This window comes from Hemicordylus capensis, chromosome 1 (genome assembly GCF_027244095.1).
Source record: "Hemicordylus capensis ecotype Gifberg chromosome 1, rHemCap1.1.pri, whole genome shotgun sequence".
In the NCBI taxonomy this organism is placed as follows: Eukaryota; Metazoa; Chordata; class Lepidosauria; order Squamata; family Cordylidae; genus Hemicordylus; species Hemicordylus capensis.
Genome location: NC_069657.1, coordinates 365,385,103 through 365,412,837, shown reverse-complemented (window position 1 = coordinate 365,412,837; position 27,735 = coordinate 365,385,103). Strand labels below are relative to the sequence as shown.

The following is a 27,735-nucleotide window of genomic DNA, read 5'->3' as shown; positions in this document are numbered from 1 at the left end:
GCGAGAGTAGCAAAAAGAGCTGCCGGGAAGCAGGGGCTGCTGTGCCTCATTTGGTGCCACCCTGGTTTATCATGATGATCTGTTACTGCATTACAGCAAACCCAGCTCATTCTAAAGCAGGAGTGAAACTTCCTTCCCATCCCCCAAGCACAAAGGGTAGATGTGGGCCCATAAACCTGTGTACATTATATGGAATCATTTATACTCTGGTTCCACATGGCATCTGTATAATCGGTGTCACTGTGTAACCTGGGGGGAAACAAAAATGGCATGCCACACACAGAATAGTTAAATGTACAAACTGGTTGTAAAATGCTGTTCTGTTACAGGGTCCGGAAATAGGACTCTCTGTTTATCTCCTTGACACCCGTAAAGACATGTCTGGCCAGGTGTGACACGCATTTGAGAGAGAATGTCTATGAAAGGAACGGTGCTTCCCACTGAAGCTAAGAGTAGCCTAGGCAGTTGGGTAAGGCAGGAAGCATGGCCATCATATCCCAGTCCCCTAGGGGTCTGCACAGGGCTCCCCGACACCCCAGAATGGACTTCCCATATGACCATTCTTAAGCATTCCTGAGACTCCCTCTCTCCTTTCCAACATGTACCTACATCTCTCACCTAGGCGTTAACGCCACTCAGTCTTCCTTCCTGAATCTGCCTAAGGTTTAAAGTCAACAAGCCCTAAAATCCCCAGAGACAAGGAGGCGCTTCAAGCGACACGTCTGAAGCGCCTGACGGGGTTCTGCGGGGAGAGTGGGCTTAGCCCGCTCTCCCTACAGATGAGCAGCCACTTGTAGCTGGGCAGCTGTATCAGCCACCCACATGGCTGCCAGCTCCATCACAGAGCTGGCGGGGGCTGCGGGGATTGGGTGTTGTGTGGCCCCCAGGAGTCCCAGGAAGTGTATGGGGCGTCCTGGAGAGACCCCTGAGCCTGGGAGTCTCCTCATGTGTTGCCGCAGCACAGAGCCGCACTGTGGCAGCACACAAGCAACCAAACGGGGTTAGCGGAGCACTAGCTCTGCTAACCTCATTTAAGGGGGGGGTACTTTAGGTGGTTTGCTGCCGGGAGCTGCTAGGCCTCCCTTAGCCTGATTTCTCTTGGTTGTGTGATTAGCTTCAGTGTTTGACTAGATAATCCCATTTTTCTGTCTAGCCTCCTTTTCAATCCATTGTTCTATTGTTCTCCATCAAGATCACCCTCAGTAATCTTTAACCTGGAGGGGCATTGATTTAGTGTCTTTTTACTTTATAAAATTGGTTGGCCAAAGCCTCCAAACTGCAGTCTTTGGGATCCATTCTGAAGACAGTTCTTCCCTCTGCTTTTCCATCACTGCACTCCACTTTCTTCCACTGAGAATCCAGCTTCCCTTCCCTTCAAATTGGACATGTAAATATAGAGAGAACCCCCATCCTTCCTCCACTCCATGGAGTTTTCTGTTTTCCATCCCCAATCCCCTTCCCATTCTGGTATGTGTGTGTGAGAGAGAGTGCTTGTAGTACCAACCAGCTAAGCTAGAAGGTATTTTGTTTGTTTGTTCTGTCTTTTAGCAAAGAAAGCGAGGTGAGTGGTCACATCCTCCCCTTTTGTTAGAAAGACAGCCCCTGTAGGGCCCCAATTCAATGATTAGTGCAGAGATTAGGTATCAGAGCCTAGACATGGGGAACACATTGCATGTTCTGTGTGACACGAGGTTATCCACATGTTCCATCCTAGCCAAAGCCTTTACTTTCTATTTAATAAAATATATTTTTATTTGGACTTCTAAACCTGTGGTTGCAACTTTCTTGGGAAAGAAAGAATTGCCTGTTTCATAACCAAAGCCTATAAGGTCCCAAAACGAGTCTAAAAAGTGCCCCTTGTAACAGTACTGATGTGAAATTTAAAGGAGTGCAAAGGATTTTTGAGATTAAAAAACAATGACCGAGAGAAGGGGATGGAATGTGATTTGATCCTTGGATCATAGTTTCATATCCGAGTCAGATTCCCTCCTCTTGAACAGCACCTTGAGCAGTGAAAATGCAGAAACAACTTTAACCGTGGCAGCAAAAGTTGATATTACATAATCAGTTGAGAAAACATGATTCCTATAACAAACACTGAGAGAAGGATCTTTGTGAATATCGCTATGATGGTTAGGAATAGCTCATAAACCAATCAGACTGAACAGAAATGGTTTTCAAATTTTGAAACAGATATTTAAGAAAATAATAGATGGATTGTTTGTGCTGTCAATTAGAGTGATGGATGGTGAGTTTGCAGAAAAGCAACTTCAGAGTGTATCTGGATTATAGTCTGTATGCCAGAGGTATTAATGGCTGGAGTGGATCCCTTTAGTGTATTGCAGATAGGCTGTGTTACAGATTCAGGCCACTGTTGAAGAAGCAGAAATACTTTCAAACTGAACTACCAGTGCCTCTAATGAAAATTTCCATTTGGAGATGCTTGCTGTTGACTTGGCATGACACCAAACTAGCAGCCTGCTGCAAAATTTTACACCAATTGTATTTCTCCTAATTAAACCATGACTGACTTCAGCATTACAAAACAATTTGTTTTCATGATATAACCTGTACATATAAGCAATTACATTCTGTTGGCCCATTAGCGTTATTTGGCACCTGACTTTCCAGTGCTGTTGCTCTGGCACATGATGACTAATAGAGAGATAACCAGAGCTCTCCCTGTGTGCATGCTTGTGTGTATTAGATCCAGAATATGGTCAATTTGTAAGCCCTATTCACCCATTATGTTCAATGCACATATAATCTGTGTACAGTGTATACACTTACAGATCTGTATGCATGTATAGTTATTCACATGTTCTGTTCAGTGCACATACAGTAGTATACTTCTTATTTGTACCCTGCAGTTGAGATGGCCTGTATCCAGGGCCGGTGCTAGGGTTTTTTGCGCCCTAGGCAAGATCACCTTCTGGTGCCCCCCCCCCCCCGGCCAATCATATTTCAAACACAGATGTATTATAGGAAGAATGAAAAGCACAGAATTTGAAATCCCCCCCCCGCCAGCGCTCATCGGGGCAGCAGCGTTGCCCCCTTTACCGGATGTAACTGGAAGTACTCGACACGCCTGTATGCGTTGCACACGCACCCAACGCGCACAGATATGTTGAGTACCTCCAGTTCCATCTGGTAAAGGGGGCAACAGGGCGGCACGATGCCAGCCCAACGGACTTTTAGGAAATCGAGCGCGGGAAGGGGAGAGAAGTGCACCCTCCCCTGCCCTTAAAGTTACCCCAGGCCAGTTCCATGCACCTCCCTAATGTGGGGCCCATGGAGCAGACTTGCAGGAGCTAGGAAGCCAGGGGAGCCAATGGGATGAGAGGCAGTAGGGATGGGGGGGGACCCTTCTGGGCAGTCTCTCCCTGCAGTGAGCCAGCTGGCTGGGTCCAGGGGGGCTGGGGGGAGGTGGTGGTGTCTTGCCATGGAGCTGGTGGCCCTTTGGCTACTGCCGGCCACCAGGCACTGCCAGGCTCTCCCGGGGCTGTGGCTGCTGGTTTCTGCAGCCCTCTTGCCTGATGTCTCTGTGCCACCCACAACCCTAACCCTACCCCCCCCACCAGAGAGGGAGCAGCGGCAGCCCGCTGAGTGTGCGGGGCGGGGGGGGCAGCCTTTTTGCAGGCGGCGGCAGCAGCGGCCTCAGCCTCCTCCTTGCAGGCCTCTCCTCTGTGGCCGACCAAGCAGGCGCTGCTTTCCGCCCTCCTGCTGCTTGTGCCGGCGTCGCCGCCGTGCGCCCCGCGAGCTCCTCAGCGTGCAACTGCCAGGCTGCTGCTGGGCGGGCACCACCACCGAGGCCCTCGACTCAGCCGCGGCGGGCTTCCCGTGCTGAGAGTCACTCAGCAGAGCCGGCCCGCTGCTGACAGCGGCTCCGGGGTGCCCAGTGGCTGGTCGGGGCTCCGGGGTGAGGGTGGTCACCCTCCTCCTCCTCCTCCTGCAGCTGCAACTGGCAGGCTGGGCAAAGCTGGGCGCGGGGGCGGGCTGGGGAGCCCCGCCACGCTAGAGGCGCGGCTGGCTGGCTGGCTGGGGTTGCGGGGTGCCCAGCAGCAGCAGCAGCAGCAGGCCGCTGCCCGGCAGGTGCCCCTGCTGGCTGGCCTTCGGTGGGAGCCTCCGTGCGGGGGGCTCCCTCTGGAGCGGGAGGCGAAGGCGGTCCTCGCAAGGCCTGGACTGCTCCGTCCAGCAGGCGCGGCGCGGCCAGAGAGAGCGAGCTGAGTCCCACCCCGCCCCCGGAGGAGGCGGCAGCGCCTGCTTGCTGCTGCCTTGGGGGCTGGTTGCGGCCTGCTGCTGCTGCCTGCCTGGCCCCAGCCGCGCGGGGCGGGGGGAGCCCTGGGAGGGGGGCGGCGGCAGCCCCGGGTTGGGTCCCCCGCCTCGCCCCGCCGCCAGACAAAGGGCTGCTGCCTTGTCCTGCCTTCTTGGCCCCTCGCTCTCCCCCACCAGGCAGGGGCCTGCAGGCTGACCGCTCGGGGTGGGGGGGCGGCAGGCTGGCCAGTGCGGCGCCCCCTCCATTTTGGCGCCCTAGGCAACTGCCTAGTTCGCCTTAATGGACGCGCCGGCCCTGCCTGTATCCAGGTTCTGTTTTAAAATTAAGGTATGTACAGTACACCTTCACACACAAAGGCATGTTCAACGTAATGTTTGAATAGGGCTTTAGTTACTTGCAGATCTTTAGGAATGAGCTGCTCCCTCCAAAAATTTTTCTACAGGCTGACTTTTCCATAAGTTCCATCTTTGATGTATTGTTGTATTGTATATTGTATATTGTATTGTATGTACGCATATGCATATATGTTTCTCATGCAAAATATAAGTATAGCTGCAGGATCCAAGCATAGATCCTTTGTTGTTGCAAGGGTCTAAGGAGAATGGGCAAAGGATCTGGGAGAGGGAATGGCAAAGCAGTGTTAGTAACAAATTGTTGTTGTCTGTGGATAATTACTGGTTTTGACTCACAACTAGTAACTTTGGCAATGAATAAATTTGTCCTACAAAATACTTGTTTGTATTTTGTGACTATTCACCTAGGGTTGTATTCTGTTGAGGGTTGTATTCTATTGAGTGCCATGCTTCTCCTGACTGCCATTTCTTTAATACTGGAGAAATAAGATGCAAAAAACCATGCAGAGGTAATTGCTCAGAGACTCAAAAAATAGCTAACAGTAGCGGAACCTCTACTAATACTGGAAAAATAACCAGAAATACATATAGAGGGAAGGAGGCAATAATATCTGTGAAACAAATTCAAGATGCTATATTAGAATGAAACCATAACAATCATAATCCAGTAAACTGGAACAAGTACCAATGGTCTGACAAAAATTCTGCACATGCATGTATCCAAATATTTAAACTCTAATAATAGGACAACAATATAGTAAGGAGTGAATATACACATGAAAATACTACAAACTGTATATAAGTCCATATGTAGAATGATGATTGCTCCAATGTAGATGGCAATTTCCAAATAAAATAGAGGTGTTGATATACTGATGCCTGAGCATGCATGTATAGAAATATAGCATCAAAAGAGACTGAAACTTCTTGCCAAATAGAAGATCCTGTGAGAGAGTTCTTGTAAAAGTCCTTATGGGTTAACCCGGGATTCTTAAACCCATTTCGGGTGGTCCTTCATCAGACAACTCATAAATCAGAGAACTCAGCTTCTTTTTCTTTCTGCCTGAATTAGTCACAAGGGTTATCCCATCCAATCAGAGAGTATATGTGACTCTTCCAAGGGAAAGTAAGAAGAGCTGTTCCTGCTCTTTTCCAAATGCATTTTTATTCTGGTTGTACTTGGAGGCTTGCATTGTGTTTTCCACAGCAAATTCACACCCTGTCTTTATGCACAGCAAGACCCTTGCACAATTTTAGCAGCTGCTGGTCAGCTGTTGTTCTCCATGAAGAACCTCAATTCACCATAAAAGTAGCATTCAGTTCTTCACAGAAAACAAGAGCAGGCCGGCAGATGGCACTGCTAAAAATGTGCAAGGGCCCTGCTGTGCATATGGACAGATCATGAATTTGTGCTGCAAAAGACAACACAAGCTGCCTAAAGTGTGTGGAAAGTGAATAAAATTCATGCTTGGAACAGTGCTTCTTAATGTTGTCTGGAAGAGTCCATAGTAAATGGGATGGTGTCACCATGACATTACATCTGCCATTATGACAATACCATTAGATGTTTCCTAATATAATAGTAACCAGTCAGACTTGGCTATGTCACTGAGGACAACTGAGAATAACATGAGGAAAGTTAAAAGAATATGTGAACATTTTCACAAGGAGTGCTGAAAAATCATTGAAAAGGGGAGGAGTTCTTTAACAAGCTGAAAATGTGAAAAATGAAGCATAGTTTCAGCTAAAGCTGTTTGCAATAAATCCTTGCTTCCTATCAGAAAGCCATGAAAAAATATCTGAAATATTTGGTATAATTCCTCCTCCCTCCCTATCCTCTGTGCACAGAGACGTCTTTTCTATTAAGGAATATAACTAGGGAACTTCCTTGCAATCAGCACCTATTTGGGGGCATGGAATTTCTTTATGGGTATTAACACTGCTGTGTTGCTACGTGGGCTTAATCACTCATACATTGGTGATTCCAGTAATTGGGACTGGCAGAATGTTATCATTAGGCAGTTATATGCATTTCATTTTGTTGTTGTTGTTGCAAAGCGGGGAACTGAAGCTGGAAGATAAGCTGTGTAATGAGGTTATAGTAGAGGTGAGACCTGAACCCAGGTCTCCCAAAGAGAAGAAAAACTTCCAATCGACTCCTCCACACTGGTTCTTTCTAACAAGGTGACATCATACAAATTGATGACAGCACTGACATTTGACCACAAGTATTTAGAGATTGTGGGCATTCAGATTTGCTTCATTGATTTGCAGAATACTATCAAAATTGCTGAACAACAAAAAAAAGGTCAAATTGAAATGATCAAATAGGCATATCTATTCATCTAGAAGGTTTTATTGGGCTGCTCAAAATAGATTTTAATAGGGAGTGAGTGGTTATGCTTTTAAATTTACTTAGCCACATTAATTTCCTTTCAGTAGAATATCATAGTTTTCACAATGGACTACAAAGGAGTGATTGGCCTGGCTGACTGATACATGCAATTCAAAGGTCATGCACACGACCTCACACCACCGCTGGGAGGTGTGCGGAAGGCAGTTGCTTGCCTGCCTTTCCCGGCAGATGAGAGTTGTCGTCTTTGCCTTCACTATGCTGTGTGCCCGTTTGCAGCACAGTGAAGGAAAAATCCGGGAGTGGGAGGACCTCCCCTCCCACATCCCAGAGTGCCCCATGCCAGGAGTGCAGTGGCTGATCTCCTTAGAGCATCCACTATGCTTGACATGGCTGTTCCTTCTCCTGGCTTGCTGCTGGAAATGGTGATGGGCTGCAGGGTGGGGGGGAGCCTTTTAACCCAATGGCATTCATTCATTCATTCATTCATTCATTCAGTTTCTATACTGCCCTTCCAAAAATGGCTCAGGGTGGTTTACACAGAGAAATAATAAATAAATACAATGGATCCCTGTCTCCAAAGGGCTCAGAATCTAAACAGAAACATAAGATAGACACCAGCAATAGTCACTGGAGGTACTGTGCTGGGCCCCTGCTAAATAAAGAGAATCACCATGTTGGCAATCATTGTTGCAAGCAATCATCGCCTAACGAGGTTAAACAAACTACAGGTTCATTTAACCTCAGCTAAACACTGGGCTAAAAATTTGGGCTAAACAGGGCAGAAGCACTGGGATCAGGAGTGATCCCAGTGCTCCACATAAGCAGTCCAACCGAGCTGGGCTTCCCTAGCCTGCGTTAGGCTTCTGGTGTATATGGCCTTTATATGTTTAAAAAATCCTAAATGTACAGTTTGCCATTTTTCAGATATTTCAGCACTAGTTCATTTCCTTTGATGTTTCCTTACAGTTATTTCCAAAATGTTAGTAAAAAAACCACATATCTTTACATGCCATTATTCAAATGTGAAAATATGTAAACATGGAAGGTATTTAAGTAAGCTTTAAACATATGCGAAGTATATTTACTTACATGGCTTTTTAATGAGTCAAAAGAGTGTCTATTGTGTAAGTGGGCATTCCAGCTTTTTCCAGTACACATCCCATTTGTTACTAGAGGTACATTTGTTACTAGAGGTATGCACGGAACAGATTTTCGAGCTCGAAACGAAATGCAGAATCCTCAGATAGATTCATAGAAACAGCAGCAACGCTTGCTGTTTCGATGAAACACTTAAAACGTTTTGAGTGTTTCGAATGTTTCAAGTGCCATTTTTCTGGGGAGAGCTGATCTACCAATTGGGGTTGGCAGGTAGACCAGTCCTCCATGGTGGCCAACATGCTGCCTGGAGCAGAGGCCTGGTCTACCCACCTCATGCGGCAGGTAGACCATTCTGGAGCTGAGACCTGGTTTACCCGCTGTGTGAGGCAAGTAGATCTGTAAGGTCTGCAGAAAGATTTGTAAGCTCTACCCACTGATCCCAATTGGTAGACCAGAAAGATCTGTAAGATCTACCTGACCCCAATTGGTAGACAAGCTCTCCCTGGAAAAATGGTGCTGAAAACATTTGAAACAACTTGAGCTTTAAACAGAATAGTTTTGTTTCGAGCTTGAAACAGGCCCTTTATTTTAAAGGCAATTTGTTTTGAGCTCGAAACAGTTGAAATTGAGGGACAGGGCTGCAGATTCAGGGAAGCTTGAGGAGCACCTCCTCACAAATCTTTTCCAGAGGGAAGAAAAACACTTTGGGGTGGAGATATAGGTTAGTAGGTTTGGTGGTGGTGGTGGTGGTGGGTATTCAGTAAAATGAGGGGGGAACTCCTCAACTTACTCCTCAAACCCACACTCCCAGTGAGGGATGAACATTTTTTTCAGAAAGGCAGAAATGTGGCCCTACAGCCAAACAGGTGTTTGTGTCCCTATTCTTCTAGGTTTCCTAATGAACAAAACTGTCTTTAGATTTAACACTGATGTGAAGAAGGATTGTGTAAGGTACCTTTTGTGGAACAAACTCATGCATGAGGCTCAACTGTAAGATTTTGGCTAAAAATGTTACATGTAGGTTTCATATGTGATAGAGATAGGAATTAATAAGGTATAGAAACAAGAAACTACCAAGTGAAAAGAGGATCCATCACTTCTTTGATGCTGATATCATGCCAGTATCATGCATGTAGTTGATTCTGGGTACAAGCAAGAGTATCCTTTACACTTGCAGGGGATATTGTGTGCCAATAAAGGCAGCACACTGCTCTGTGCTAAAGCCACTAGAGGGCATCTGTGGTTAGTCACAGCACGTAAAGAACATTGGTTACCAAATTACAGTAAATTACATCATATAGTCATCATCATGCATCTCTTCTGTGTTTTACATCAAGGCAGACAAGCAAGGGCATTTTAGATTTAAGTTGTGGAGGAGGGATATTTTGAGTCTGAAATATGTCCACAGTGTTTTTCGAAGCATTGCTATAGGCTCAAAGTGAGGAAGTTGTATCCAGAGAGAAGGAAGAGATCTCCTGCTCTACCATCCCACACCATAACTGGACACATAGAACCATGTGACAATTCACTCAAGAGGGAATTGCTGGAGCCACTGATAGCCAGCACAACTAACAGACCAGCAGAGAGGAGGATAGTAGTAGCATGGAGGTGGAAGAATCCAGCAATGGATGTAGAGCTGGCCTGCAAGGAAGCATTGGAAGAAGGCTATTGATCGGTCAAGCCAGCACAGCTGCGGAATAAGCAGCGATTCATCCATTCTTTAGACAGCTACCAGTTTTCCTTCTAACAATGGTTACAATCATATGACAGTCCGGTGATCTATTGAAATCAGTGGGGCATAAGCACACAGTTATGTAATGCATTTCACTGGGACTTTTAGGCACCTAACAGTTTCTACACAGTACTTAATGTTTTCACGGTGGCGAACTCTTCTCATGTTTTCATGAAAGTTTGCAGCTTCATTAAATTATGCTTAAACACAGCTAATTTTTGTTAAACTGCAATAAGACAACTCTTCAGGGTGACTGTGAACAACAAAGGTCAAAAGCACTTCATCTCTCTTGTCCACCATTCTTTGTAGGATTATCCAATCTCAGCCCCCAATTTCTTCTCCCTGTCCCTCAACCCTTTCAACCACAAGTAAGGCCATTAATTCAGGTACAGCAAAAATGAAACTATATGCTCTCTGGCCCCCGAAACCAAACACAGTTTCTAGGCCCTGAAAAGGAGGAAGAGGTGGTAGCAAGCAATGCTTCCTCACTCCAAATGGAGGAAGTCCAATTCAGGATGCGGATGATGGAATATGTGATGCTTCTAAAGCTGGATCCTGATTTTCTTGGTGGTGGTAGATCTTAACTCCTTCTTAACCCTAGAACTATGGTATTGTGGGGGAAGGGATTTGGTTTCCCCATGGGTGTCACTGTTTGTGCGGGCCTGGCCATCTAGTGTTAGATATCGTGAGCAGATTTTACTTCCACGGCAGTGCCAATTGCAGCACTTCACTTTCCCCTACAGGAATGAATGACACCCATTCATTTATTCAAGAAGAAGGAAAGGCATGTCCTCAGGAGCACAAGTGGAGTGGAGGTAGGCTTGGGCTAAACATATCTCTTGCCTCTGATTATCAGAAGCAAGTTTTGTCCTCCCTGCTCAGAAGGAGGTTTTGTCCCCTTTCAACTCTATTCTAGGTTGTAGTCTGCAGCCCGTAGAACTTAATGAAAGCCACTAAGCACCAAACCAAGTCCTGTCTATGTAGTCCTGCTACTTAGTTGTTTTCTGGATCATACTGGAGTGTGTGGAAAAGCTGGAGATATCTAGATCTAGATTTCCAGACTATGCTTTCTGCTTCCTCTATGCCTCAGATATGTTGAGATTCAATTTTGCTTTCTCTAAGCTTCAGATATGTTAAGTTTTTGCTAGATCTAGATACTTATCTTGTCAAACAGAGTCTGAAGCAACCTTCGTGCCTTCTTTATGGGTTAGCACCTGCAAATGGGACAAATGAGAATCCAAAGGAGTCCATGGACACCAGAAAAATGATGTATATCTTAAGCAGATAACACTGTTTATTATGGTATCAGCACTCCAGTTTTCATATGAGAGACAGAATGGAGCTGCCCAATATTATAATATTTCTGCCATGGGATACCCTCTATGCACTGTCCTAGACAGATGTGAAGATACCCTAAGGACTCAAAGTGTGTATTACTTATTCAAGTGTCTGAGAATCCCTGTCTTACACAACCATAACATCAGCTGATGCTTCTGAACCCTTTCCCCCCATTCAATGCTTGGGGAAGAATTATTGAAATAAGACTGGGAGCAGATGAATACTCTGAACGTGCTTCAGTCCATTACTTTCTGTTAGACCATTTGCCTTTAACTCTCACTTGAGCAACTGTTCGGCAAAGTTAATAGCTGCGAACTCTTCAGGGAAGGTTTATAAAATCATGTCCAAGAAAATAAATAGAATGAATGAACAATCTCTGGAGAAAGCCTCAATACCCAACCCTACCCCCCAGTTTAATGTAAATGTGTTCTGAAGGTATCAGCTATGTAGTATCCAAATAATATTAAGGGGAAATGGTTTGTTTGGGGGTGTTGGTTTTTTTTGGCGGTGATTAGAAGAAGGAATAATACTCCCTCCAAGGAACTACACCAAAAGCTAGATGTGTATAATATCCAGGAACCAAAACACGTCTGATCCAAAGTTGCTCTGCTCATAACTTTCTTATCACACCCTGCCTGCATTTCAATGCACTTCTGCTGCTGTAGAATCAATGGGCTTTGATATGTGGAAAGCTGGAGAACAGCTTTGAACTCCACTGAACCCAATTATATCTGGCCATTTAAAAGTGCCACCGCTTGGTGATGGTAGGATTCTGCTCTTTGAACTAAGAAACAGAGTTCAAGGCATACTTTGAGTGCAGCTGCAAATTCATACTCCATCAGGGTATTGCTTTCTCAACTGAACTTGAGTCAGGAAAGGCGATGTGAAAGGGGAATTGCATGTGTTAACATAAAGGTGTTTGGCAACCGAAGTGAGGAGAATGGGAAACTCTTTCACAGTTCCTTGTGAAAACTTAGGGCTTCTTGGGCTTCCTTAAGCTAGGAGCCTAAGTAGTTCCGATATGAATTGTAAAGTTAGGCAACTCAAGGTGCTTGGAAATACTGGGACAAGACAAAGGGAATCATTCTGTGACAAGCCTTTTAGGATCTCATTGGATGACATGGGGCAGGCACAGTAGCATGCTGATGTCTCCTCAGTTCAATGCACCCTGATGACAATGAGACATCAGTGCACAATGCTAAAGCTGGAACTTGGTGTGGGCAGAGTGTTTTCTAGTAATGCCCTGATAGGGGTCACATGACATTTTGCGATAAATGTCACACCCAGGCATTTTTGAGCAGAGGGGAAAGGTCTGCATTCACAGTATGTTTAGGGCTGCAAGCATTATCAAAAGTCAGAGAAATTGATTTGGGGATTTTTTTTTTCAAGAAAAGAGCCCCAGCTTCTGTGAGAATAAGTTACAAATATCTACAGTAGTTAGTTCCTTTCAAACCTAATTATGGACCAATTCAAACATCTGCAGAAATCTGAATTCTTATAACTGGCCGCTACAAATTCCTCTGCCATGAAGATCAGACATGTAGAGTTGGAGGCAGGGGTGTGCATGAATAGAAATTTGTGATTTGGTTTGAATTCAGTTCAAATTTACAAGGAAAGGCTTGGGTGGGGGGGGGTCCTTGAAAAGTCTTCTAAAGGGCAGCTGAGGACAGCGGCGAGAGGGAACCCTTAAAAGTAGATTAAGGTACTTACTGTATTGGCCCGGCAGCAATGGCTGCCACTCCTCAAAGCCCCCCTGGCACAGCCCAAGTATGTGCCACTTCCTCCAGCAACTTGTCTGCCTGGTGACAGCGCGGTTCTGGCTTCCATGGATGTGTGGAGCCCATTTGTGTGGCCTCCCCAGATGCACAGAGGCCATTTGCATGATCACACAAGGTTGTGTGGCCATGCAAATGGCCTCTGCACATCCGCGGAGGCCAGAACCATGCCTCTGCCATGTAGACGGGTTGCTGGAAGGAATGCCATGCACTTGAGCTGTGCCAGGTGGGGCTTTGAGGAGCAGTGGCTACCTCTGCTAGGCCAGTAAGAACCTTAATTTACTTAATTTAGGGTATCCTCTCACCGCCCACCCCTGGCCGCTCTTTAGAAGACTTTTCAAGGATTCCCCCACCCCTTTGCTTGTAAAGGGAAATCCTCACTGGATCCCCGTTCACAAGCATAGCCCCTCTATCCTGAACTGGTCTGCCATTGACCAGGCTCAGTTCGGTTTGATTACAGACCAGACCCCCTCCCGTCCAATTTGTGACTGAACCATTGAACCAGCCCGGTTCATGGTAAACTGGTTTGGGATCGAACGGTTTGTGCACACCCCTAGTTGTAGGCTATCTAGTTCAAGCCCAAACTCAATGCAGGAAACTCAAAGCTAGAGCATCTGCAGTCGATGGCTGCCTAGCCTCTGCTTCAAGATCTTCAGTGACAGAGAGCACACCATTCCCTAGGTAATTGATTCCATTGTTAAACTTATCTTATCAATAAGTATTTTCTCCTAGAATTCAACCAAAACCTACCCACCTGTAACTTAAGCCCATTAGATCTAGCCCTGCTTTCTGGGGCAGCAAAGAACAAGTCTTTGATCTATTCTAAATGAGTGCCTTTCAAGTATTTGAAGAGTACTGTCATGTCCCCTCAGACTTTTCTTCTTCAGCTTCAGCATACACATGCCAAGTTTCCTGACCAAATTCTTATTAGTCTAGAATTGCAATCCTTACTCTTCACCATTCACACTATGTACTTTTGTGAGGTTGCACAGTGCTCCCTTTTTGGGAGAAGAATGAGCCAAAATACACATTGCTCAGTTCCACCTCTGCTTTATTACCCGCTAATATTTCACCATCCTTACTGATCTACCATTTCTTTCCTCCTTCTTAAAAAACAAAACAAAACTGAAAAGGCCCTGTTTGAGTTCCTCACCTATCTCAGCTTGTTCTGAGCATTAGATTTTCTGACACTGCTCCTACAAGTCTGGACTATTTCTGTATTTGTATTTTGTGACTTCTCATTCCTTCATTTATTATACACGTCTTTTAAATATTCAGGTCATTGTGAAGCTTTCTGTGTAACCATATTGGGTTTTTCAGCCATACTGGCATACACAGACAAGCCACCCACTAGGAAGGCCTAGGCAGTTGCCTAGGGCACCAGTTCTTGCATACACAGTGCCGGAATATGCCACTGTCAATTATTCTTGCTCTCTGTGATGGAATGTATATAGGAGCTGGTGAGTGAGTGTGTGTGGTTTACCCTAGTAACTAGGCACAGAAAGTTCAGAGGGGGGGGGATTTAAAATAAAGGCAGTTGAGACAGAGGGGGGGGGAGAGAGAGAGAGAGAGAGAGAGAGAGAGAGAGAGAGTTGGATTTAGTTGTGTGGGAGTGGGAGGTGTTTGGGGGTGAGGATTGAGAAATTTGTGGTTGTATTCTGAACAGGAAAGTTGTTCAGGGGGGTTGTGTGGAACTAGAAGGGTGAATATGTGGAGGCTGGAGAACCAGCAATGTTCTGGGCAGCTCCTAGTAACAGACAAGAAGGTCTGGAAGAATTCACTAAGTTTACAAACCCAGTTTTAATTACCTCTGTCCCAGTTATCTCACCCCAAATGTTACATTTTATCCAGATGAAAAGAAACACTCGGAAAGTCGAACAGTGGATGTACCTAGGAACTTCGAAGGGAAGCTTGTGTGCCCTGCTTTGCAGAGATCTTTATTCTAATCAGTAAATAATAAACTTATTCTTGTTTTCATTTTATACCTCAAGTTTTGTTTCATTTTATATCCTGAACATATATGCCTATCCTGCGCTCGCAAGGCTGCTCAGCCAAAGGTGTTGAATACTGAGAACAGGGTAACAAGAATGTATATGGTGACAGTGAGGGGAAATAAAAACTAAATGAATTCCCAGGACCTGGTGACTAAATTGTCATAGAACAATAAAAACAAATCACCTCCCTGGAATTAGAGGGGCATCAGGGAGGGTCCCTGGCACTCTCCCTCCTGTGTTGTTGTTGTTGTTTATTTGATTTCTATACCGCCCTTCCAAAAATGGCTCAGGGCGGTTTACACAGAGAAATAACAAACAAATAAGATGGATCCCTGTCCTCAACGGGCTCACAATCTAAAAAGAAACACAAGATAGACACCAGCAACAGTAACTGGAGGTGGATAGGGCCAGTTACTCTCCCCCTGCTAAATAAAGGTGCCTCTTTGCCAAGTTAGCAGGGGTCAGGTTGCACACCTGAAGTACTGCACAGAGGTAGAAGAATGTAATATGTAATCCAGCACCCTGCTCCCCAAAGTTCATGCCCATTCTTCACCCCTAAATACACAGTCTTCTTTGCTCATTGCACTTCAGCCTCCAATAAACAACTAATCTCCTAAATTGCCCTTCTCTTAAATATGAATTGCCTGCCTCAGCATCATTTCCAAAAAGAAATTGTCTCAGGCTGGATTTCCAAATTAACAGAAGCATCTTTTCATCTTTGAAGTATTCAGAGCTTTGCCCTCATAATAGACCAACAACTACGACAAATACCATACACTGCTTTCCAACACAAGTTCCCAAAGTTGGCTCCCTGTCCCCAAAGGGCTCACAATTTTAAAAAGAAAAATAAGACAGACAGCAGCAAAAACCACTGGAGAAATGCTATGCTGGGAATGGATAGGGCCAGTTGCTCTCCCCCTGCTAAATAAAGAGAATCACCACTTTAAAAAGGTGCCTCATTTGTTCAGTGAGTAGGGGGAGAGCAACTCTCTCCCAATCTATCCTTAAACCAGCACAGGCTAGTCACCCACTGGTCATCTGTGCAAGCTAGTCATTTGACTTCATGAATTAGCAGTCTGCATGGCTCAGGTTAAAGCTGGGGCTCTGCATTTCTCAGCTGGGGGGTTTGGTAAAGTGAAGCATCACCTAGGGTGCCAAAAATCCTAGGGTTAGCCCTGACCCATTCTCCTTTCTCATTGGAGTTGTTTTGACTGTGCCTTTATTCACTCCATCTTCAGAAACTTCCACCCAACTTGGGCTCCTTTCCCCATTAGTTTTTCCAGCCATGGAATCCTACCTAATGCTCTTTGAGCTTTAAAAGCAGTTTTCATGAATTTCTAGGTGCATGTTTGATCTTTAGGTTTCCTTAAGATCAAAAATTCCAGCATTCTATAGTCACTTTATCCAAAATCTCCACTGTTTAACATCAATGACCAACTTTTCCATATTGGTTAGGATGAAGCCAAGGACAGCCACTCTCCTTCTTCCTTCCTTCACCTTTGAAAGAGGAAGTTGTCAGCAAGACACATCAGGTATTTGTAGGAGATTTGATACTTAGTGGAGTTTTTCTCCCACAGAAGTCCTCAGTGGGTAGCGGAAGTTCTCCATCTTAAACATTTGTAATTTGTTTTAGAAATGTATCATTAACACCTCTCCTTGGTATGGCAGTCTATAGTAGATGCTAACTACTTTTTTAAAATGAAATATCAGAAATCTCTCTCTTTTTGGCTCATGGGCAGGTCATGGCCCTAACTTTCAGCATGGAGCAGGGTATCGATTCAGAAGTGGAGGCACCTCAAAGTCCTAAGAAGCCCTGGAGTCTGGTGGCATGGGCTATGGAAATGCCCAGCATGGATCCTAACACCACTGCAGGATCCAGTCACCCAGAATGCCCCGGAATCAAGCCCCTTGAAATAGAAATGCCCAGCATAGATCCTAACACCACTCCAGGATCCAGTCACCCAGAATGCCCCGGAATCAAGCCCCTTGAGCCATGATGTTCTGTGGTGGTACAGTACCCTCTGGACCAAGGAGGCACTATTGTCACCCTCACATGCCTTTCAATCTACAACCCATAATAACATAAGAACATAAGAACAGCCCTGCTGGATCAGGCCCAAGGCCCATCTAGTCCAGCATCCTGTTTCACACAGTCAGCCACCAGACGCCTCTGGAAGCCTACAGGCAGGAGTTGAGGGCATGCCTTCTCTCCTGCTGTTACTCCTCTGCAACTGGTTCTCAGAAGCATCCTGCCTTTAAGGCTGCAGGTGGCCTATAGCCCTCCGACTAGTAGCAGCTGATAGACCTCTCCTCCATGAACTTATCCATGGCGAAGATGGCCATGCATCCTAGCTAGACATAACTGAGCAGTGACAGAGTGTAAAGTTCTAGACATGAGGACTTCTCATTGAAACATTTCCTTCCATCCTAGTGAGGGTTGAGCCAGGGACAGGGAGCCTGGGGAAAATAGCCAGACAAAGGGAGGCTACAGACCTTGTCAGAGCAAGTTGTAATCTCAGAGCTGTCCAAGGTCTGAAGAATCTTAGACTAGTCTATGAGCTCTAGACTAGGAATCTTGAGTAGAGATTCCAGAAATCTCTAGGAATCTCTGCTAGTCTATGAGCTCCTGGTCAGGACAGGACATTGAGGCTAGAGACATGCAACCATTTTAAACATATTTGAAAGAGGTTTGAGAAAGGGAAGCAGGCAGCACTTCCCATGGTGTTTGCACACACCTCTTGCTGTCTGGTCATTCCGGTTTTTCAAATAATACAGAAGCCTGCAAAACCTGTTTGTTACAAGGTTGTAATGGTTGCATCCCTATGATGGGATGAACTGCAATATCACTTTCAAACTTTGTTCAGCTCTCAGAACAAGCTATTGTCTGCCTCCAATGCAGAACTGGGTCAGCCTGCCTGATGGATCTTGGATTTCCCAGCCACAGTTCCTGCTTTTGTACCCTGGACCATTTCACAACCAATTTCAAGTGTGACATTTGAGTCCCAATTTTCATTCTCCTCCCTGGCCCGCCATTCCTGACACTTTCTCCTACATATAAATTGCTATAAGAATGCATTATTTAAAGCTTTTTCTATCTCTGTGCTGTGGAGATAAAAGCCTATAGTTTCCTTAGGAAAAAAAAGCCATGACATTCAATTGCTCTAATAAAGAAAAAATATATAATGCTTTTCTTTGGCCTGCTTATCCTTGGAGACAGTTTGCACGAGAACAGGCAAGAATGACTTGAGATAATATTCCCATACTCGTCTCTGCATTCGAGGATGGTAAAAACCACTGAGGCATATTATGTCCACACCTTGCTGTGTGCATTTGCTGGAGGGGTTGTGAAATGTTTCCAGAGCAACCAAGTGTCTTGCATAAAACTCTCGATCTCACTACGGATAAAGGAGCTAAAAGTATTAGGGAGCATTTCAAAGATTTATGATACTTCCCTGCTTTCTGCTGTTGTCTGCTTGAAGAAGTCATTCATGCTTGACAGCAGACCAGAAGGGCAGTGGTGTGTGCATGTGTATGTGGAATTCACCATTTTAAGTTGTGTATCTGTTCTCTGAATTTTCTCTGTCTCAAATCTCCATAATAAGGGGAAATGTTACTGTGCTTTCATTTCTTTAAAAAACTGGCAATATCCTGCATCATTAATGCCAAGTGCAGTGATGAGATCAAGGTGAACAAGGCTGACCTTATGATGAAGTAGTGTGAAGTCTCTATTTTGTGTGTCATCATGGGGCAGAACTGATGGGACAGTGCATTTTGTACAGCTACTGTCAAGGATCATAAAGTTGTCCAAATGTGCTGCCCTTTATATGTGCCGCAGAGCGTTGCCTTCAAGTGGTGGTGTGAAGCAGACATGCTGAATGGGTATGTGGCGCCATCTTGGAAAATCCATTCCACTGCTTCTGGCTTGGTCCAACTGGGCAGTGCTTAAGCAGGTGGTGATGGTGGCAGCAAGCTTGTTCTATTAATGGAATGACGTATAATGCTTCAGGAATGCGGATGTAGGATGTGTCTAGAAGTTGCAGCTTAACTTTTTAAAAGACTGTAGCTGGCACGCCAGTCCTTTATGTATAAATTTAAAATATTTTTATCCTGCTGTTACTTCCCTCCCTCCCTCTGCTATCCATCCACTTATTTATCAGAGGGATAAATAAGTGGATGGATAGCAGAGGGAGGGAGGGAAGTAACAGCAGGATAAAAATATTTTAAATCTGTTTCTCTATCTCCTCTCTACCCTCTCCTCCTGCTGAAACCTCCCTCTTTCCTTCCATTCCTACACAGTATCGCAGTCCCCTTTTCTTTCTCCCTTCTGCACTGGGTTGTGCCCTCTACTTCCCCCCACTCCCATATTCCCAGACAGACTCCACACTGCTGCTTCTGCTGCCACAACTGGCTCCCCCCCCCCCACCTCATTTCCTTCTACCTCCAGTTATTCTGGAGGAGGAACTCAGTGAAGGAGATGGAGAGACAACTGCTGTGGAGGTAAGCTAGCTAGAGCACCCCCACTCTTCTTTTCATCATCTCCTTCACTGACTTCTTATGGAAGGACTGGAGCCAGGAGGAGATAATGGGGGAAGCCAGCCATGGTGGTGAGAGCACCAGGGCTGGATTAAGCTAGTGCGGGGCCTGTAGCATATGTTATAAAGGGGCCCTAAATTTTTTAAAATGCACATAAATATTAAAACAAACTATTTACTTGCATAGTAAAGTAATTCAATTTTTTCATTTGCTATATTTTGGAGTCACAAACTCTCACTTACTACAACAGTGAACATTTATATACTGTTTTTAAATCAAAATTCTCAAAGTGGTTTACATAGAAAAATAAAGAGTGGCTAGATGATTCTCTGTCTCCAAAGGTCTCACACTCGAAAAAGAAAACTGTGGTAGGCACCAGCAACAGCCACTGGACAAATGCTGTGCTGGGCCTTCTCTTCAAAGGCACATTTAGCAGAAAAGGGATATTTTATCTAACATGGACCAAATAAAACAGGTAAAGTTTTAACTTGAATTCCCAGTTGGAAGCCAGACGTGTGGGGCCCTCGAACACATGGGGCCCTTAGCAAATGCTACATTTGCTACTACATAAATCCACCATAGGCAGCAGCGCTGGTGAGGAACATGTTCAGGAGTGGTATGGAGAGAGTAAAGAAGAGAAGTAAAACCAGCAGAATGAGGTGTTAGCAATCAAGTAAGGGGACAAGCAGGGTCTTGGGATGATGGGGTGGTGCATTTACCAGACCAGATCTTGATAGTCACTCAACTTAGAGGACTATCTATCAAAAAAACTGCACATGCCCACCTTGGTGGGCTCTGCTATACCACCTCTGAGAAATGGCCCACCGTCTGTTTCCTGAGGCAACTTGCTTCAAGCCCACTACATGGCAGAGCTGAACCAGTATGCCACTGCCAAATATAGCTCTGAAATTATAATTATTCTCAGCACATAGTCACTTTTTTGTTTTGTAAAAACTATTAAGCCCTGCTAACTTGGCAAAGAGGCACCTTTTAACGTGGTGATTCTCTTTATTTAGCAGTGGGAGAGTAACTGGTCCTATCCACCCCCAGCACAGTACCTCCAGTGACTGTTGCTGGTGTCTATCTCATGTTTCTTTTTAGATTGTGAGTCCTTTGGGGACAGAGGTCCATCTTATTTATTTGTTATTTCTCTGTGTAAACCACCCTGAGCCACTTTTGGAAGGGTGGTATAGAAATCGAATAAATAAATAAAATAAAAATAAATAAATAGCAATCACACCCACACACCACCACCACACCACATCACACTCCTATCTTGCTAGTCCTTCATTGAGATCTGACATGGTATATGCTACTAGTATTTTAAATTTGACCCCAAATGATTTTGCCCCAAGTCAGCCATTTCTTTGCTGATTTGTTATTGTTGTATCCACTATAACATGACTAGTTTCCAGTTGTGGCAAGGATCCATATGTACATTAATGCATACTTAATGTATGTGTTAGTCCATATCTGGATTTATAATTAGAAGGGAAATTTTGATAATGTTGCCCATATAATGTGTGCCCTACTTTGCTAAAATTGTGTGTATCATAGGATTTTACTGAAAAGTTCTTTTATATATAGATTTTCAGGTCAGATAAACATGGGGACATGAAATCAAGACTGTGAATTGCATGTCTTGCAAGAGACATTCTGAGTTATTTTCTCATTAATGAGAAAGATGAATCAAATTCAGTCAATATCATTTTCAAGCAATTTTACACCCTGGGCTACTTGTAATCCAGTTTTCTGCGGGAAAAGGCCAATTTTATGTAATAATTTACAAATCACCAGATCTGATTCTTTTAAAAAATGTCATTCTATACTATTTGGTCTGGAAAACCCTCAAATAGTGAGTAGATGGGATTTCAGCCTATCTAGTACAATAAAAAACCTGGAATTTCAAGTAGGGGTGACCAGCTTCAGAGGCCAAACTGTTGTCCAAACAAGGTCAAGGAAGAGGAAAAGAGGTAGAGAGTGGTGGGGTGCTGATGGTTCTGGGATTGGTAGTTCTCCCATGTTCTGCATTTACCTTGAATTCATTACAAACTGTTTCTTTTAAATAGGGCAAAGGGGAATAACTAGCTAACATGTGAACATATTAGGAAGTTTTAAAGATTTATATTACAAATGATGAACTGATCATTCTGATTTTTAAAATCAGAAATGTCTAGCTAGTTTAGATTTTAGGAGTATGAAAATTTTAAGAAACAAAATACGTTGACTTGGATCTTTCCTTAATGACCCTCATCTCAGTAAAAGGGACAATAAGAGCATAAGTATTACCATGCTGGATCAGATCACGGTCTGTCAAGGCAACATTCTGTTTCCAATAGCAGCCAGTCACATGCATTTCCTCAGAGGAAGCAAGCACATGAATGAGAGAGACTTTCTCTGTGGTTTTGACCCAATTAAAAAGGATAGGGCATATTCATAGAAGTCAACCAAAGGCTAATAATAATAATTATATTTAAGTGGAACCTTCATGTTCAGAGGCAGTATAATTCTTAGTACCAACTCAGATATAAACTACTTCTGGACATGGAGGTTCAGTTTAAATACCTTGGCAAATTCCAGAGGATATGTCTATCAATGGTTTTGCCCAATCCCCTTTTAAAGCAATTTAAGCTACTGGCCACATTTTGGTTCCATAAATTAATAATGTACTGCATGAAGAATGACTTCCTCCAGTCAGTCCTAAACCAACTGCTAGTCTACTTTACTAGGTGGCCCTGAGTTCTAGCTAGTGGCAGCCGGTGAGGGCAGTGCTGGGGTTTGTGTGTGTGTTATGAGGTACTTTTAAAAAGTGATCACTGGTGGCACTGCACACCTGCTAGCCCCTGCAAGAAGTGGTGACCTGCCTGGCATCCTGTGTGGCAGCTGCTGTGGCTCCAGCACTCACCTGGCCCCTGTGCATGTGCAGAGGCCAGGTGAGTGCTGCCACCGTGGTACAGGATGCCAGGATGGGCACCATTGTTCATGACAGCTTGCAGGTGCCAGTAATACCACCGCTAATAACTTTTTAAAGGTACCTCTCGCTGCCTCCCCAGCACCACCTTCACTGGCTGCCACTGGTTCTAGCATTGATAGGGGGGGAAATGATCTGCTCTCCCTAGCCATTCACAGTTTTGCAAACTGCTGTCATGCACCCACTTAATTGTGCATTTTCCCTAAACTAAAATGTCTCAAACTTTCCTCTTTTTTTATGGTGAGTAGCCAATGTTTGATAGTTGTTATCCTAAACTGTTTCCAGTTCTCTGTTTACCAGATGAACTGACTGGTACTGTACAGCAGGGATCCTCAACGTGCAGCCCCCAGATGTTCTTGGACTTCAACTCCCATAATCCCCAGGCCCAGTGGCCTTTGGCTGGGGGTTATGGGAGTTGAAGTCCAAGAACATCTGGGGGCCCAACGTTGAGGATCCCTGCTGTACACAGTGGCTGACATCCAGCCTAATGAAGCACTACTGGAGAAGCACCTGTGTAGTACCAGGGCTTGTGAAGAGTTTCAAACTAACACTGCACCACCGCTTGCATAGTCTAACTTTGATGACCTCCTCTTCCCCTGGAAGCACTCTATGCCACCTGAAACTATGTTCCTGAGGACTGTGCAACCCTCAGGGACATATTTTTGGGTGACAGAGTGCTTCCAGGGGAAGGGGAGGTTGACAAAATTTGCCCCCTTGCTGCATGAGTGGTGGAGCTGAATTAGTTGAACTCTTCAGAAGCACCAGTGCTTCATTAGTCTGGATGTGGCCATACCATTGATTTATACAATGGCATTATGCTTGTTCTTCTTTGCTCTAAAAAGAAGAACATATAGCAAAAAGCAAAAAGCAAAACAAACTCCAAACTCTGAAATGAACTAAAGTTGCATTTTAGTCCAGTATTGTCTATGCTGATTAGCTGTGGCTCTCCAAGGTTCCAGCCAAGAGTCTTTCCCAGCTCTGCCTGGAGATGCCATGGATTGAACCTGGGACCTTCTCCATGCAAGGCAGATGCTCTTCCACTAAGCTATGGCCCTGCCATCAATGGCAGATTCTCCAAGTCCTTAAAAAACTCACTCATAGGATCTTGGTAATTGTTACAATGACCCTTGGTCTCTGTTGTTATCCCCATATTCCAAAGGGAAGGCTGAGCGATACTGGCTTATGTGAAGTCATCCAATGAGATCATAGTCCAACCAAGACTTGGGCTAGGGACTTCCTAACTCATAGCTCATGCTCTTCACCACCATAGTACACCAATGTCAAGGTGGAGAGAAAGAGAAACCATTGCAGGGACTGGACTAAATTTGGTTCAAATTGAGGTCCACAAATTAGATCTCTTGCATCTCAAATGTTCATGTGTCCACCATCTTGGATTGGGGTGGATGTCATCATTACAAACTATACCATTGAGGTGTCCCTGTGTGTCACTTACTACAACTGTCCCGAATTTGGTTCAAATTGGTTAGACAGTCCTCAAGTTAGGGCACTTTTGCCTCAAAAGTTCACATGTCAACCATATTGGAATGGGGTGGATGACATCATCACAAACTACACCATTGGGGCATCCCTATGTGTCCATAAAGCTGTAGCAAATTTGGTTCAAATAATTTAAACTGTCCACAGGTTAGTGCACGTACACCTCAAAGGTTTATGTGTCCGCCATCTTGAACTGGGTTGGATGACATCATCACAAGAGGTGTCCCCATGTGTCCCTTCAGCTGTTTCAAATTTGGTTCAAATCGGTTAAGTGGTTCACAAGTTAGTCCTCATGCTCTTCACCGCCATAGTACACTAATGTCAAGATGGAGAGAGAGAGAAACTGTTAGAGGGACTGGACTAAATTTGGTTCAAATTGATTGAGGTCCACAAGTTAGATCTCTTGCACCTCAAATGTTCATGTGCCCACCATCTTGAATCAGTGTGGATGTCATAATCACAAACTATGCCATTGAGGTGTCCCTGTGTGTCACTCACTGCAACTGTACCCAGTTGGTTCCAATGGGTTAGATAGTCCACAAATTAGCTGGCTTGTGCCTCAGACATTCATGCAACCACCATCTTGGATTGGGGTGGATGACATCATCACAAACTCTGCCATTGAGGTGTCCCCATGTGTCCCTACAGCTGTACCAAATTTGGTTCGAATTGGTTAAGTGGTTTACAAGTTAGTCCAGTTGCGCCTCAAAAGTTTATGCGTCCGCCATCTTGAATTGGTGTGGATGCCATCATCACAAACTATGCTGCTGAGGTGTGCCTGTGTGTCACTCACTGCAACTGTACCCAATTTGGTTCAAATGGGTTAGGCAGTCCACAAATTAGCCTGCTTGCACCTCATGTTCACATGGTCACCATTTTGAACTGGAGTGGATGACATCATAACACACCATGCCATTTGGGCATCCCTATGTGTCCCCACAGCTGTAGCAAATTTGGTTCAAATCGGTTAGGCGGTGCACAAGTTAGCCCACTTGCGGCTCAAAAGTTCACGTGTCCGCCATCATGGATTGGGGTGGATGATATCATCACAAACTATGCTGTTGTGGTGTCCCTATGTGTCACTACAACTGTATCCAATTTGGTTCATATTGGTCCAGGTGTTGCAAAGTTGATGGGGAGCGGGGGACACATGGACAGAAACACTCACACACAGACAGAATGCTGGGTGATTTCATAAGCCTACTGGAAAGTAGGCTAAAAATATCAATTAAACTGAACCACGAGGGAAACTAAACCCAAACCTTTAATGGGTCAGCAGATTCCCAGAGATGGAGTATGTGACTGGACATTACATACACATATATACACATTACATAGAAAGAGTGGTAAAATTAATGACCTGAATATCTCTGTTTCTTACTATTTGAAAAGAGCAAAAAGAACCTTGAAATATAGGATTCACTAGTATTCCTTAGTAGCATTCTTTTGTGTTTGTTCATCTTAATATTTGGAGACAATTTTTCTTTTTCTCATGAGCAGAATTGTGGGTCTTTTTACCAGATGTCGACTGAAATTTGACGGAGCCACAAGGCCACACAAGGCCAGCTCAAAGTGCCAAGTCCAATCCTTAGGCTACAAACGGGCCATCCCTGGATTAGAGGAAACTTTTGCCTTCAATCCCAGTTTGTTTTTCACCCAAAAGCATTTATAGGCAGGTAGACATGATCAATAAAGCACATGGTTATGTAAACTGCTCTTGGCAGTTTGATTTAATGTGCTCCTGAGAGCAGTGAAATTACCTGCTGCTGCTGTGGTCAAACAAAAGTTGTACTTCCATTTTGCTTTAAAAAAACATGGTTTTTGCAGGATAATGACCTGAAACCAAACAGGTTTTGAAGAAATAATGATTGACAGTACTTTAGTGTTCTAAGAGAGTAGACCAGCAAGGAGGGTGATGCATAGTTACCTTTCCAACTGGAGAAACTTGAATCTCTGCTAACATCTTTGTGACCAGATTAATCCTTTTTGTATACAAGAATGTTTTCTGTTACATGAAAAACAATTTACAAAATCATTTCCCCACATGCTGAAAATACTTTTCCAGGGGATGTTGATATATTGAACCACTAGATATGGTGTGGCATAGTGTTTAAGAGGGCTAGCTTTAAGGTAGAAGTCCCTGGGAGAAATCTCAGTTCCCTATTAACTTATTGGCCTTGGGCTATGCTCTTTTTCAGCCTGAGTCAGTAACACTTCTGTAATATGGCAATAGTAAAATTAATACTGGCCTACTTATACAAACATTATAAACAATGGTTGGAGAGCCACTATGTAAATATTATAATTAGTTGTAGACTGGCTCATCACATGAAAAATCTCTGGAGGCTTATATGTGATCTCAGCAAGTATGAAAGCATTCCCAAAGCAGCTTACCACAAACATTATGAAAGAGTCAGCTTGCTCTTCACTGGATTATGTGAATCCATTGGACCTTCTGTCTCTATCACTCCCACATTACTGGTGCAACTTATTTGAGGGGATACTTTTCATTTAGAAAATGGCATGTGGAAATGGCATATATCTCTAGCGCCATAGTCCTGGTCCAAACTGTTTTCCCAATATGGTAGCTTTTACCATCATTTAAAGAGATGGGAGATTAAACCACAGATCTTCACTGTCTTGTCTAGTTTGGCTCATAAAACAATAGAACTAAAGTTTGCAAATGAGTGTCTTTCCCAAAACTAGACATTACAGTCTGTTTCAGTCCCTTAAATGCTTTGCACTAGAACTGAAATAAGCTTTTTAAAAAGAAAAATAAGCTATTTAAATATAGATCGGGAATGTTACTAAAACCAACTTCAAGATAGTATTATAAAAGAGATTAAATCTAATTTTGGAAAGTTTCAAAATTGCACCTACATTAGCGGGAAATCAGACAGTTAGCTTCAAAGGAGAACAAAGCTCCTGTACATTTCATAGTTGTATTGTATAGAAGCAGGAATTTCGGCAATGTCGATTTCTTTTCATCCCTGCAGCCCTTTCCTAAGCTGCATATATCTGATCAACCTAGGTATAAAGTATTGTATTCAAATTAAAATGCAAATTAGCATTTTTACACCAGAACTGCATATAGTACAGCTAAGCCACGAACACTTTAAAACCATAGAAATTTAGGAGAGAATTTAAAATTGCAAGCTTTAATAAATTTGCCACGGAGTAAGTGCTAAAATTCTCATTTGCATCTCTCTCTCTCACACACATACACCTACTGTACCTTCTTTCATAATATGTGCATGGGAGTTTGAGGACATACCCACTGCAGTTTACCCTCTCTTGGGGAGAAAAAAGCAACTGAGCAGGAAATTATAGGGCAGAAGTGATGGGTGGGGAAAATATTATGCACCCCCTTCCTCTTTCGACTAAAATCACATCCCTCCCTGACACTACTTTTCAGCAAAGTAGGTTTTCTTACTTGCAGTTGCATGAAATGGGTAGTTTGATTGAATGTACATTTACAGTCTGGAGTTTGAAATACAGTAGCTTTCAGTCAAGCAGAAGGGAAAATCAGATGCATTGTCCTCTTGAATTCCAAACTCCACCATGATATCATTTGCAACATAAATTCAAGTGAACCAAATAATTCCACATGAAGACAATTAATGAAAAGCTTGGGCATTCCATTCCACAGATGAGAATTGTGTGTGTCTGTTCGGGAAGAATTATATGTTGGTGTATGCATCCCTATTTTTTTAAATGCAGTATTAATAGTAGATGCCAGACATTTGTGGTTTAGTGGTTTTGCTTTAACCTTCAGAAAAATGAATGTCCTCCTCCAGGATTGGTTTGCTAAT

At 44.0% G+C, this 27,735-nt stretch overlaps 1 protein-coding gene and 2 long non-coding RNA genes across 4 annotated transcripts in view; 1 reads left to right on the top strand and 2 right to left on the bottom strand.

The window, feature by feature from the left end:
- Positions 1 to 27,735, top strand: part of NOX3 (NADPH oxidase 3) — a 340,950-nt gene that overhangs the window by 19,295 nt on the left and 293,920 nt on the right. The window contains exon 3 of one of the 2 annotated variants that reach the window (XR_008315665.1): positions 14,780 to 14,910. The exons of the other annotated variant lie outside the window; for it this stretch is intronic. The gene's annotated coding sequence lies outside the window, so the exon portion shown is untranslated. Of the gene's footprint in view, positions 1 to 14,779; positions 14,911 to 27,735 lie in introns of those variants that run through there. 2 annotated transcript variants of the gene reach the window in all.
- LOC128344126 (uncharacterized) overlaps positions 1 to 27,735 on the bottom strand; it is an 89,388-nt gene that overhangs the window by 24,021 nt on the left and 37,632 nt on the right. The gene's annotated exons all lie outside the window — the stretch shown is intronic.
- LOC128344130 (uncharacterized) lies at positions 5,240 to 26,941 on the bottom strand. The gene is made up of 3 exons (XR_008315688.1): positions 26,804 to 26,941; positions 25,851 to 25,928; positions 5,240 to 11,029 (listed from the first exon to the last, which is right to left on the bottom strand). It is a non-coding gene; the product is annotated as an uncharacterized LOC128344130 (long non-coding RNA).